The sequence below is a fragment of the Ambystoma mexicanum genome, chromosome 4p (assembly GCF_040938575.1).
Source record: "Ambystoma mexicanum isolate Mex_15411 chromosome 4p, UKY_AmexF1_1, whole genome shotgun sequence".
NCBI classification, from domain to species: domain Eukaryota; kingdom Metazoa; phylum Chordata; class Amphibia; order Caudata; family Ambystomatidae; genus Ambystoma; species Ambystoma mexicanum.
In genome coordinates this window covers 139055631-139067916 of record NC_090927.1, presented here as the reverse complement: position 1 = coordinate 139067916, position 12286 = coordinate 139055631, and positions in this window count along the sequence as shown.

Below are 12286 nucleotides of genomic sequence, written 5' to 3'. Positions count from 1 at the left end.
ACTTAACTGCTCGCTCGCCTTCTCATCCACTTCAACCCTGCGGCGTCAGATCCATCCCTCTGACGCTGGTCAGATCTGACGCCGCAGGGTCCTTTTTTTCCCGTCCCCCGCCTCCAATATCGAGGAAGAGGGGGACACCCATGCAACCCCGCCAAGGCCAATACACACCAATCATGAGGAGCTGGGAACACCCCAGCAACCCCCGCTCCCGATGATCGGTGTGTATGTGCCAATTTGTTCAAATATATATTCAGTCGAATGGTACGGGCCAAATTCGGTCAAATGTACCATTTGGCCAAATGTATTTGAACAAATCTACTAATACTGCAGTATTCAGGTTTGCCAATTTGAATGTGTAAGTGTGTGCCTCATCTGTACTGCATTGCCCATGACTGCCCATGGAACGTAGAAGTGTCTGGGGATACTCTCTCCCTCAATTGAAGGGTAATTTATTGCATTGCAACCGCTGCAAATGGCAGTCCCCACATTTTGTGAATCAGGCACAATTTACGTCCACTGCAATTTAGACATTGGAGTATATTGTGCATACGTTTTGCGCGATATTCTCCATGCGGCAAAACAAGCCACTACTTTTTAGTGGAAAATGTTATTGTAATGTGACAGTTCTAAACCTTCAACTGACTGCTAACCTGCCTCAAATTGCAAATTGCAAATTGAAACTAAGCCTACACAACCTTTAACATAAGCCTCTAACTTTAACTCCTTCCCCCCCCTAAGTCCCTCTTGCAACCCTGGCCTATACACTGTGCAGCTGCTTAAATGTCTACTGCCAAGCATTAACCCCCTCCATCCTCTTCTCCTTACACCCACCATTCCAAGAAGTTCCTCCAGTGAGCCAGCTGCCTCCTACAACTGCTAACCTGAACCCCAAACCCATCTTTCTAATCCCCCACTATGTGGATGCCGTCAGCTTGCCGAGTCAGGCTTACTTGCCACACCAGCAACAAACAATGTACAACTCATAAATCCCCTAATGTCTAGACCGGTCACAAAAGAAAATCCAACTTTGACAGTTATTTCTCTCGTGGTCCACTAATAGTGTCAGCCCCTGTGATGACCCTATAAAGGTATGAAGGGATAAGCACACCTCTGCGACTGTTTGGAAACCGTTTTTTCCAGAACCTTCCCTGCTCTAAACCCTTGGTGGGCTGTACCATTTGCTCATATAACATCGGGGGTGGAGACTCTTCCTTTGTTCCCATTGGGGACCCCTCCGGTGAGACAATGAAAAAACATTCCATGCTCCGATTAAGAGGAAAGGACTGCTTTAACGCGACAGGGCTGAGTTTACAGTACACTGCAAGCCTCGCTCAAAATGCCTTATGATTAAACCTACACCCTTTCTAGCATACATCTGCAACTTTTACCCCTACTAACTCACACTATACCCTCTGGAGCAGTAACTGAGTCCAATCTAACCGCGTATATGGCCGGTCATTCCATATCGCCACCACATCTCACTTAATCTTTTGACACTTGGGCTCTTGACTAGATCACATACGCGTCATGATCATTGCCGGCTTCTTATGACCTTCTTATGACCTTCTTTCATTGTCACTAACATCGGGAGCAACTGATGTGTTCAATCTTATGCTCCCATCCCTTGCACCCCAGCCATGGCCCCCTAACCACCAACTACTGATCAGTACAACAGCTGTGCTTTGTAAATACTCTGGCCCGCTTGCTGCCCTGCCCCTTCAGCTAAGAATGGCCACAAACCCACGCCTCGAGAACACCACTCCACTCCAATGCATTATCTGAAAAATAAAAAAACAACCAGTGCAGTCCAGTCCAGTCTCCCCGGCAGCTGAACCACCTTTATAGGGGTCTTATGAAGCCCTTGCATATGTCAGACTGCTTCCTCCCCAATCCAGTTAAATCATCATCCTACATGGCTCGTCTTCTCCCCTCCAATCTACTCCAGTCATATAGGAACGCATGCCAAAACCCCTTCCATCGACACCCATCACTTTCAATCCCTTTTTAATGGCACCACCAAGACCTGAGAGGCCGACACTCCTTCCCCGTCTCATGCCTGATACCAGCTCCATGTCATCTGACTAACACAATTTCCCACTCTTCACAAGCCCTTATCAAGGATAATTTCAGCCGTTCACCAATATCAAGACAACCGTCCTCCACTGGTTACCTTTTGACCTTTGAAAGAAAATGTCGTCCCCTCTCCCACTAACCGTGAAATCAACCCACAATTCACCACAGACCCTGCTGGGCCCTAATAGCTCAGAATTTCGAATGACCCGAACAGCAACAGAAAGCAGGTTAAAAATACCGACCTCTCCTACCCGGACCAGCACACCATCTCGCAACAAAGCCACCAAGCAGACTTCACACACACCGCCTGGCTCACCCCTATCTACCGCCACATGCTATGGAACTCCCTCCCCGCTACAATCTGAGCTGAAGATTCATTCAGTACATTCAAGGCCAAAACCAAATCTTGGCTTTTTGACCAGCACTAAGACATGCGCTGCGCTCTTGTCTTACATATTCTGGCCTGCTGACCTCCTTCACTATTTTCTGTACACCCTATGGGTATGTCTACTGTTAGACCTAACAGCATTATAATTACTGTAATGTATGTAGATAGAAACACTGTTTGTACTCTTCAATGTAATTTTTATGTCTGTATATATGCATTATTGTAACTTTGTACAAATTGCGCCCTGATGCCTTCAGGCCTGATGGTTTGCGCGTTATAAATAAAACAAATACAAATACAAGTCTCTGCAGCAACGCCACCGTCACCGTCACTGCCTCCCTCACACCCAGGTGTCCACACCTCTCTCTTGCCCAAACTTGAAGTATCCTTCTGGCTACCCCAGTTTTCTATGATCTGTGAAACCTTTATCCACTTATTTCAACATCAATTTCCTGGCAACCACTTCTCTGCATCGCCCTTACACTACCAATCCTGTTCCCCACCATGTAAGAATTCCAACCACACTTGCCTGTCGGCGTAACCTGAAGACAACACTAACAGTTTATTCCATCAGCTCCGGAACCCTCTGTCTCCTAGCTGCCACAGCTCCTCTGGACACATTGCCTGCTCCTTGCTCTACACCACAAACAAGACAAAGCATCAAAACAATGATACAGTGCAAATATCGTAGCACAAAAACTTGAACAGCTTAAGCATTTCTCTTTCCTGGCCGACTGCCCAGAGGGGAGATGACGGGCAAGGGCCAGAGGGTGGGATGCCTTAGATCAGGGGTGGCAGAGAAGGCAGATGGTATGGATGGCCCATCTACGGGTGTATTGGACCGAGTGATTGAGTACCCCGATGCTACTGGACATAGAGCATGAGCATTAAAACCATTCATAACAACGACACTGGAAATTTCAGTCGTTGTAATCATATATGAAGATCCATGTTGCCACCAACCAGTTCATCTCTTAGTTGTAGCGTGATTGTGGTGGAGTGATTAATCCAAAACGCATTGAGAATTATCAACATTTTACCAGCGACCTTGATGTCAATTTATAAATGGCCTTTCCTTACATTGTACCATCAAGAGAGTGACCTGTTTGTGTAGTAACATTGTTCAGTTCTATGTTCATTCATTCGCAGAGTTTTGTCCTAAAAATCTCATTGATTTTATTTCATTTTTATTTGGGGGTTATCCCCAGCCCCCTCCCCCTTCCTCTTTTATTGATTCCTTATCCTCCCACTCCCTACCCCTTATATGCCCTTTCCCCATGACCCCCCATATATTTTCGATTCGTTTTTTTGTGGCCAACATTTTTCAGCAACAAAATATGGGGGAAAAACAGGCGGTGAATGAACGTCGTATTCATTGATCTTCGCATATGTTCAAAATGATTGTTTTTTTAAATGTCAATTTGAATTATTATACATTTGATTTGATTTTCGTTCTCATGAAGAATCAATTATTTGTCTTTAGAAATTAAATAAATTGTAATATCATTTACATCTATTTTATTTAAGTCACTGTGCAATCTATACATTTCTTGGGTTTTTGTTCTTTCAGGGAGTGTTAAGTCACTGTGCAATCTATACATTTCTTGAGTTTTTTCTTTCAGAGAGTGTTAAGTCACTGTGCAATCTATACATTTCTTGAGTTTTTTCTTTTAGGGAGTGTGAAGTCACTGTGCAATCTATACATTTCTTGAGTTTTTTCTTTTAGGGAGTGTGAAGTCACTGTGCAATCTATACATTTCTTGAGTTTTTTCTTTTAGGGAGTGTGAAGTCACTGTGCAATCTATACATTTCTTGAGTTTTTTCTTTTAGGGAGTGTGAAGTCACTGTGCAATCTATACATTTCTTGAGTTTTTTTCTTTTAGGGAGTGTGAAGTCACTGTGCAATCTATACATTTCTTGAGTTTTTTCTTTTAGGGAGTGTGAAGTCACTGTGCAATCTATACATTTCTTGAGGTTTTTTCTTTTAGGGAGTGTGAAGTCACTGTGCAATCTATACATTTCTTGAGTTTTTTCTTTTAGGGAGTGGGAAGTCACTGTGCAATCTATACATTTCTTGAGTTTTTTTCTTTTAGGGAGTGTGAAGTCACTGTGCAATCTATACATTTCTTGAGTTTTTTCTTTTAGGGAGTATGAAGTCACTGTGCAATCTCTACATTTCTTGAGTAGGGAGTGCAGTGTTTTTCCGATCCAGCCGTGGGTTGGGTGAAGCATAGATGTAGATTAGGGGTGTTGTGCTAGAATCCCCTATTGAGCCAGGTATTACCCAGGTGCCTCCGCAACCCCATATTCAACCCCCCACCTGAGTCCAGAATACCATTCCTTCGATGTCCCCCGCCCTGCCCTACTCTGTCTCTCATTACTCACACTTCCCAGCCCCGGCCACTTGTATCACCTTCCCATTCCCACCGCCCCACTCCCTGGACCCAGCCCAATTCTCCTGTGCCGCTCTCCGTCCAACGCCCTGCCCGTAGGTTGCAATTCTAATACTGCCACAAGGGCCCTCTTGATGGCTGCCTACCTCGCTGGCTGTTCCACACCTTGAATTACAATGGCCAGCGCCTCCCATAAGGCCTGCGGGGCAATATTTCAACTTTCCATGCAAGAAAAATGCATATCATTACTGGGGATTGTTCCTATAACGAATCACAGCCCATCTCTTGAAATTAGCATTCCCCACCTCACTCCTCAACCCCCATGCACAGAGCACACCCATTAAAAAGGTGTTCTTCATTGGGGGTGCCGCCAACTGAGGACCTTCAGTAGTGGGCTCAGGAAACCTCTCCCGCTATATTTCCAGGTGCCCCTTCCAAGTTGCATGTCACACCCACACCTAGTGGCAACCCTCCCCAGTGTGCCAAAACGCCATAGGCCCACACGTACAAAGGACTGTCTGACCACCCACAGTACCGACAGGGGTGCCCTCACGTCTCATGTGTCACAACCCTGAAGGACCCCCCAATCTGGGTCAACTATACAGGGGATGCCCCACAATGTGGCTCTTAAAGGAGATCTCAGAATCCTCCCCGTCACAGAAAACGGAAGCCACTGGCGCATTCACCCCTGCCAACACTACAGCTCTAGCACCACTACAGCACAGCCCCCTTTACTGCCTATACATCGGCCTATCCTACACCCCTAGCGCTGAACCCTCCTGAGAGCAATCGGGTTGCCTCCAGTGCTGCATGGCAACAGTTATTACCAGATCCAAAAGAAAGGGCACCTGGCTAGGCCTTGATAAACCCAGGTAGGCGTATGCTATTAAATAATCCAAAATAATCTGGGTGAGAGATCACACACAAAATTCACTAATATACTCCTACACAGAGACGATATGCAAATTTGAATTTCTTTTGGGTCAACAAAGTCTTTGACCCCGAGTTATTTATTAAACATACATTTCTTTTGCAAATGAGACAAAAACTCCACGAACACTTTGCTATTTACAATGTTATAGTACAGGTGAGTACAACCAAATCAAATAACATGGATTTGGTACATACAGGACATGTTTATCTTGGGTTTGAACGACATGATCGGTTTTACAAATAACATGTGAGATACACAACAATGTATATTCTGGTGAACAGAAGACAGTGTGATAGGTGAACACTGAGTATTATGGAAAAAGTCGTCGACACTATAAGGGCTGATTGATGGAATTATTTGCGCCGAAAAACTGGGATTTGTGCACCATCCTACCCGCAAATCCCTGTTTAACAAATGGGGATTTGCGGGCAGAAAGGCGCACAAATCCCCATTTTTCGGCGCAAATAATTCCATGAATCAGCCCCATAGTGTTTCGGCCAGATAAGGCTACTTGTTGGAGCTTATGTGGAATTGATGTGCTATCTGTGTCCAAAGGGTATCTGTCAGAGAATAATGACAGGGAATGTGTGGATTAGAACATGGTGTGATCTCAAGAGGTTAAATACTTAATTCACATATTGCTCACTAGATGCTTTGACTGAAATTGAAAGTACAACAATATGTGTTATTCCATATTGTGGCGCTTACCGTCAACAATTCTCTGCTACAGTAAATTCCCATGTAGTGGCCTCTCCTGAGTTGCGGAAGGACACATGTAACCTGAAATCACCATGGGATTGATGATCACAAGGAATCCAGTCTGCCTATGAAGGATCCAAAAAAAACAGGAATGGACCCAGTTAGATTAACTGGGAACAAAGCTAGGCTGGTTCTCTCCCATGGCGATGCCGTCGACGGGCAGATGTCCCACTGATATGGCGGACCTCTACACTCCTATCATTCTGTATGCCTTCCCGCCTTGCAGCAGCTCTGCTAGGAAATTCAAGATCTCTACTAAAGGGGCACCATCGAGACCATCTGCTCCAAGCTGCGACATAGCTCCGTCTCGTGGACGGTGCCCATGATTATGTGATGAGGCGAGCAGCCTGTGCCGAAATGCCTGGGAGGTCCCAGCGTCTTCTGCTATCATGCTCGCCATCAGTAGAAGAGTCCCTCTCACTCGTAGAGGATGATATGACCCAGCTGAGTCCGTGAGTAGGTTGTCACCTGGCGGAAGTACTCTTGGATAATCGGCCACCAGTTCCCTCCTCGTCGGGAACCATACTTGCAACTTTCATATTGGAGCCACTACTATCATCTTCGCTTCCTCTCTGCAAACTTTCGCTAGCACCCTGTTCATCATTATGAATGGTGGGAACGTGTAGTGCGTGGCTCCCCTCCAGTCTAGAAGGAAAGGGTCTACTCCTGCCGCTGTTGGATCTAACCTCCAGCTGAAATACCTGCTCTTCTGAGCGTTCAACCTGGACGCAAATAGGTCCATGCGGACCGGTCACCATAGCTTCTCTTGGAAAATACTTTTGTCCAGCATCTAGTCGCTGGAGTCTGATAAGTGTCTGGAATTCCAGTACGCTACTATATTGAGCGAGCCCGGAAGATATTCCGCTACCACCGGTGTGCCTGATTCGAGGCAGAAGTGCCAAAAATCCTTGGCTAGCTCTGCCAGCAACCTGGATTTCGTCCCTCCTAACTGATTGATGTATCTGACCGCTGATATATTGTCCATCTTCAGCACAATACACAAGTTCACTTTACCCTTTGTGAAGGCTATGATTGCGAACGACCCGTCTAGGAGCTCCAGACAGTTGATGTGCATCTTGAGCTCTTCTGTGCTCCATTTTCCCCCTCTTTCTAGTTCCCCGCAGTGGGCTCCCCAGTCTGGTCTGCTGGCGTCCAACTCTATCACCGGATTGGGTCGGTCTCCGAATATGGCCTTCCCGTTCCAGGCGTCCATATTCTGTAGCCACCATTCCAGTTCTGTCTTGGATTCTACATCGAGGGGTACTGGTCGGTGGTACTTTAGCCCCTGCTGTATGTGCTTTATTTGTAGTCATTGCAGGGTTCGATAATGTAGGGGACCTAGGAATATTGCCTGAATTGACGCTGCTAGTAGACCTACTACTCTCGCTATCGTCCTTAGGGACACTACGCTCTTGTCTAGGCAGCTCCTTATCTCTCGTTTTATATCTCTTACTTTCCTGGCTGGTAGTTCTAAGGTAGCTATCTTCGTGCACCAGGAACATGTTGCTTATAAATCTTGGTGGTGCGCTGCAAGTCTCTTTAGCCCAGTTCTACGCTAAGCTTTGCAGCTCCGTATGTAAAGTTTCTTTCTCTACCTGCGCTGTGTGCATTGGTCAGGGGGTTGGGTCTGCGTGGGTACCTGTATAAATTCTAGTTTTAACCCTTTGACTGTCTGCAAGACCCAGGCATTGCTGGAAAGTGCGCGCCAGTTCTCCCAGAAAAGTTGTGTTCTCCCCCCAACTGGCAGGTATGGGGTATGTCTCACCTGCTGGGAAGCTTTGTCCTCTTCCCTGGCCTCTTCCTCTCAGGAAACACCCTCTTGCGCGAAGAAAGCATCTTTCTGCTTATTCTCCCAGTAGTGGGCCCTGTTATTTTGAGGCCTTCTCGCGGCTTGATAACAACCGGTTGCTTGGCCCAGATACCGACTGGTCCAAGAGAAAACTCTGCCTGGGAATATCTTCTTTATAGATGCCTGGGCCTTCTCTAGGGAGGTGTAGGTGCCTACAAATCTCCCCATTTCCTTCCCGAACATCTCTCCGAACAGGAGACCTTGCGCTGCTTCACCCGCCTCGTAGGAGGCTAGGCCCCCTAACTTGGGATCTATCTTGAGGAGGAGGCCTCTCCTGCACTCCGACGATATAGCGCAGTTTGCATTGCCTAAGTGGCAGACAGCTCTTTGTGCCCGGTTGGCTAGAATGTCTGGGTCCACCTCTTCCCCGGTGTCCCGGGACTGCTCTGCCAGGTCCATAATCTTGGCCAGGGGTCCTGAAATGTCGAGAACATTCTCCTGGCAGCTCCTCCAAGACCTATCTATCCCCTTCCTGTGGTCTCTGGAGGTCTTCGAAACGAACACCAGTATCTTTAAGTTGAGTTCTGGTGCCTCAGCCACCTTTCCCGGCAGCTCTGGCTTCGGGCATTCTGCCCACATGTGCTGCCTCGCCTCTATCTCTCGAGGGCTTTGCGTAGTCTGAGTCATATATTTCGTGACTCGTGGTGAGGGTAACCAGTCTGAAGACTTAGGGTTTCTGATATTTTCAGGTTCAAACATGTCTGCAATCTCATTGTCGTCTTCTATGTTATTAAGTTTCCTTAGCCTTTTCTTAGACGGGGGTTGTGATTCATCCTCTTCAGCTCTATTGTTCTCTTCTTGCGAGGATGGCAGGGTCTCCTGCCCCTCAATTCCCATATTTTCGTCCCCTGGGTAGGGGTTTGTGAGGCTCAGCACTCCTGACTTGCGCATGAAAGCGCCTCTTAGTTTCATGAATGCGTCGGCAGCCTCTGGGGCCTCATCATATGCCCTGTCTGGTCGACCCGGGAGGTCAGAAGAGGTTTCTCTTTTCCGGGTATTGTTACACCCCTGAGGGCCTTCTGGCGTGGCCCCTGTGGACGTGCGTCCTTTATTGTTCCCCTTGTTCTTCTGGCTTAAGAATGATTCGATGGTCGCCAGTCTATCTTGCAGGGGTCTGGTCCCCCGCGCCACAGCTTCAGCCAGTGAGTTTCCCAGCACTTCTCTAAAACTATAGGCCAGATCTTCAGCCTGCTCCCCCTCACCCCAATCGAATTCTGACATTGTATGTGCTGTTTTTGTGCCTTGTGTACCTGCAATCAGGTGTAGTGGCACGTCCACTTCCTCACTGTGTCTTTTTAGTGTGGCTACACTGATTTCTTTTTCCTGCAGCGCAGGCTTCAATGCTTGCTCCTTGAGCTTTGTATCATACAGCATCAGTCTTGCTGTTAATTCAGAGAGCGGGCTTGCCGCTGGTAACTTATGATCTCAAACGTTCTGTTTTTCTATGCAACCTCTCCCTGCCTCAGGGAAGGTGATTTGTTCACTCCGCCATGTGCGGATTCAGTGTTTAATCGTTTGAGCTTGCCTACTGAGTGTTCTTGGCTTCGCCGATCGATACGTTGCAAAACTGTGTTGCTTCCTTCACGAATTCTAGGAGGTTGCACCTGCTTTCTGAGGGTGGGGGCTCTTGCTCTCCAGGACGGCGTCTGCACTGTTAGAGCGCATTGGCTCCGATCGGGAGGCGCAGCCCCGCCCCCGAGGGCGGGGTGCCACTGCTCCTGCTTGCTCTGCCCTCCTGAAGGAGGGGGCTAGATTTCTAACTGTGCGAGGCGACCGGCGTATCCCCAAATATGCCGTCAATGCGGTATGGGGCTGCCGACTCCGAATTATTTCAATATTCTGTTACTCTTAAAAAATACATACTATGCCACTTGTTTAGGGAGCATGTTTTATCGCTTTTTATACATTGTGTGTGTCTATGTCAAACAACACATTCTATAAGTACTGCCTCGTGCAACTACAGAAAAGGGTGACTTATCTGCTTGGAGAACAGGAAAGAAGAGGGAGATGAGAGGAACAGGAAGGACTATAATCACGTGCACAAGGCATGATGGACTACAGATAGACTGGACCTAAGGGAAATAAATGTAGTTTTTCTTAAGAAATGAAAAGAAAATGTGTTTTCCCATCTGGGAAGTTATAACGTTTTGTTTTTGTTGAAACTGCTGGAGATAGGAATAAATGTGAAGATGAAGCATAATGCTCGCCTCCAGTCTTGACATAGAATCTTATTGCGAGGATGCATTCCAGAAAGACCTTTTTAAATGTTGATTTCACCTGACGATCTCTGGCGTTTGTTAGCGTTGCATCATCTGCAGAGACCACAGTCTGTTCCACCAGGTTAAGCCTTGTGGGTATACCTGGACTGATAGTGGCATGTTTGGTCCCCACATTCCCTCAACTCAACATCCTGGATATCTTAGCCCTCCGGGAGCCATGATGGTTTCTGCCTCCTGTAAAGTTTTGGAAAGTGAGATGCAGATGAGGCCTTGGATCCAGCAAACTCTAGATTATCCCTCAGTTGCTGTATTATATTTGGTACAATATCTTTAGAGACATATCTGTCTCTCAATTCCTCTGAGGAGTCCGAAGAGGGCGAGGAGGAGGAAGATGAGGTGGATCTATCATTCCATCTTATTTTACCAGAGTCTTGATAGTCATGATAGTCTTTATCAACAGTACATGTCCCATTGCGGAGCCATTTTGTAATCAGCTGCTCCTGGATTGGCCTGTCCAACCCATGTGATTACAAGCTGTCAGATTCAGTTTTGCCACCATTTCCATGAGAAACAGTGAATCACAGAAGCCATAAAAACTTCACTTAGCACCAACAACACCTGCCGACTCCCTGGTGGAGTTTGAGTTCACCTGGAGAAGATCCCTACATTCATACGGCCGTTATGCCTGGCCTTTGCCCCATTGAATGGCTGTTTTGGAAGCAGGCTACTTCCTCACTGGCTCTTCCATACCATGAGCAATCCAGTCCATCCATATCAAGAGGTGTCCCACTACCTGGCGTCCATAGCAAAGGGCTGCACAAACAAGGACACATTCTGTTTGGCCTTCTTGGGGCCTGGTAAGCCCCAGGGCCACTCACTGTGCCCTATTACCCCCGCTATCCAGTTTCCCATCAATGCAGAACTTGCATGCAAGTCCAGTTTCCTAAGCTTGCGCAATCACTGATATGAACGTACACCAATGCATGTACCAGCTACACCTTCTAGATTGCTTTTCTCACTCACCTAAGACCCTGTTATTATTTAAATTGCATGGCTTGGTGACCTAGGAATCCATGATTATTTTACAATTGCATTTCTTGGTCTACAGAGATCCTTTCATTTTTTAATTTGTTTGTCTTGTTCATTGAGGACCTTGCGGTACCACCTACCCACTCCACATCACTCCTGCTTACCATGATCCTGCCAAACCTGCTCGTGTTCCTTATTCTCCCTTATGGTCTCTGCCCACTCCCCCTGTTCTTCCCTCCATTCCCCTGTCACGATGCCCGCTCCCGGGGAGCCAGCTCAGGCCCTGCGTCCCCGAAAGCAGACATCAAGTCCCCGGGGAAGGTCCCAGGAACCCCTTATAGGGGCCCTTTGGACAGCGTCCTGGCGCCTATGGCGCCAGGCTCATAGAAAACGTCAGTCCTGGCGCCATAGGCGCCAGGCTCATTATGAAAGTGTTTGGGTGCACTTACCTGATGCAGACCATGCTGCAGAACCCCGGCCTCCTTGAGGCCTGAAAGGAACTACTTTACCTGTCGGACTCATTTACCACCCGGGCGTGGTCCGGGAAGGATACATACCTGATTGGAGGAAGGACACATTTTAGGAACTTCTTCCAAGGCTATTTAAACCACACCCGATCAGCCACACGTGCTTCGCGTTGTT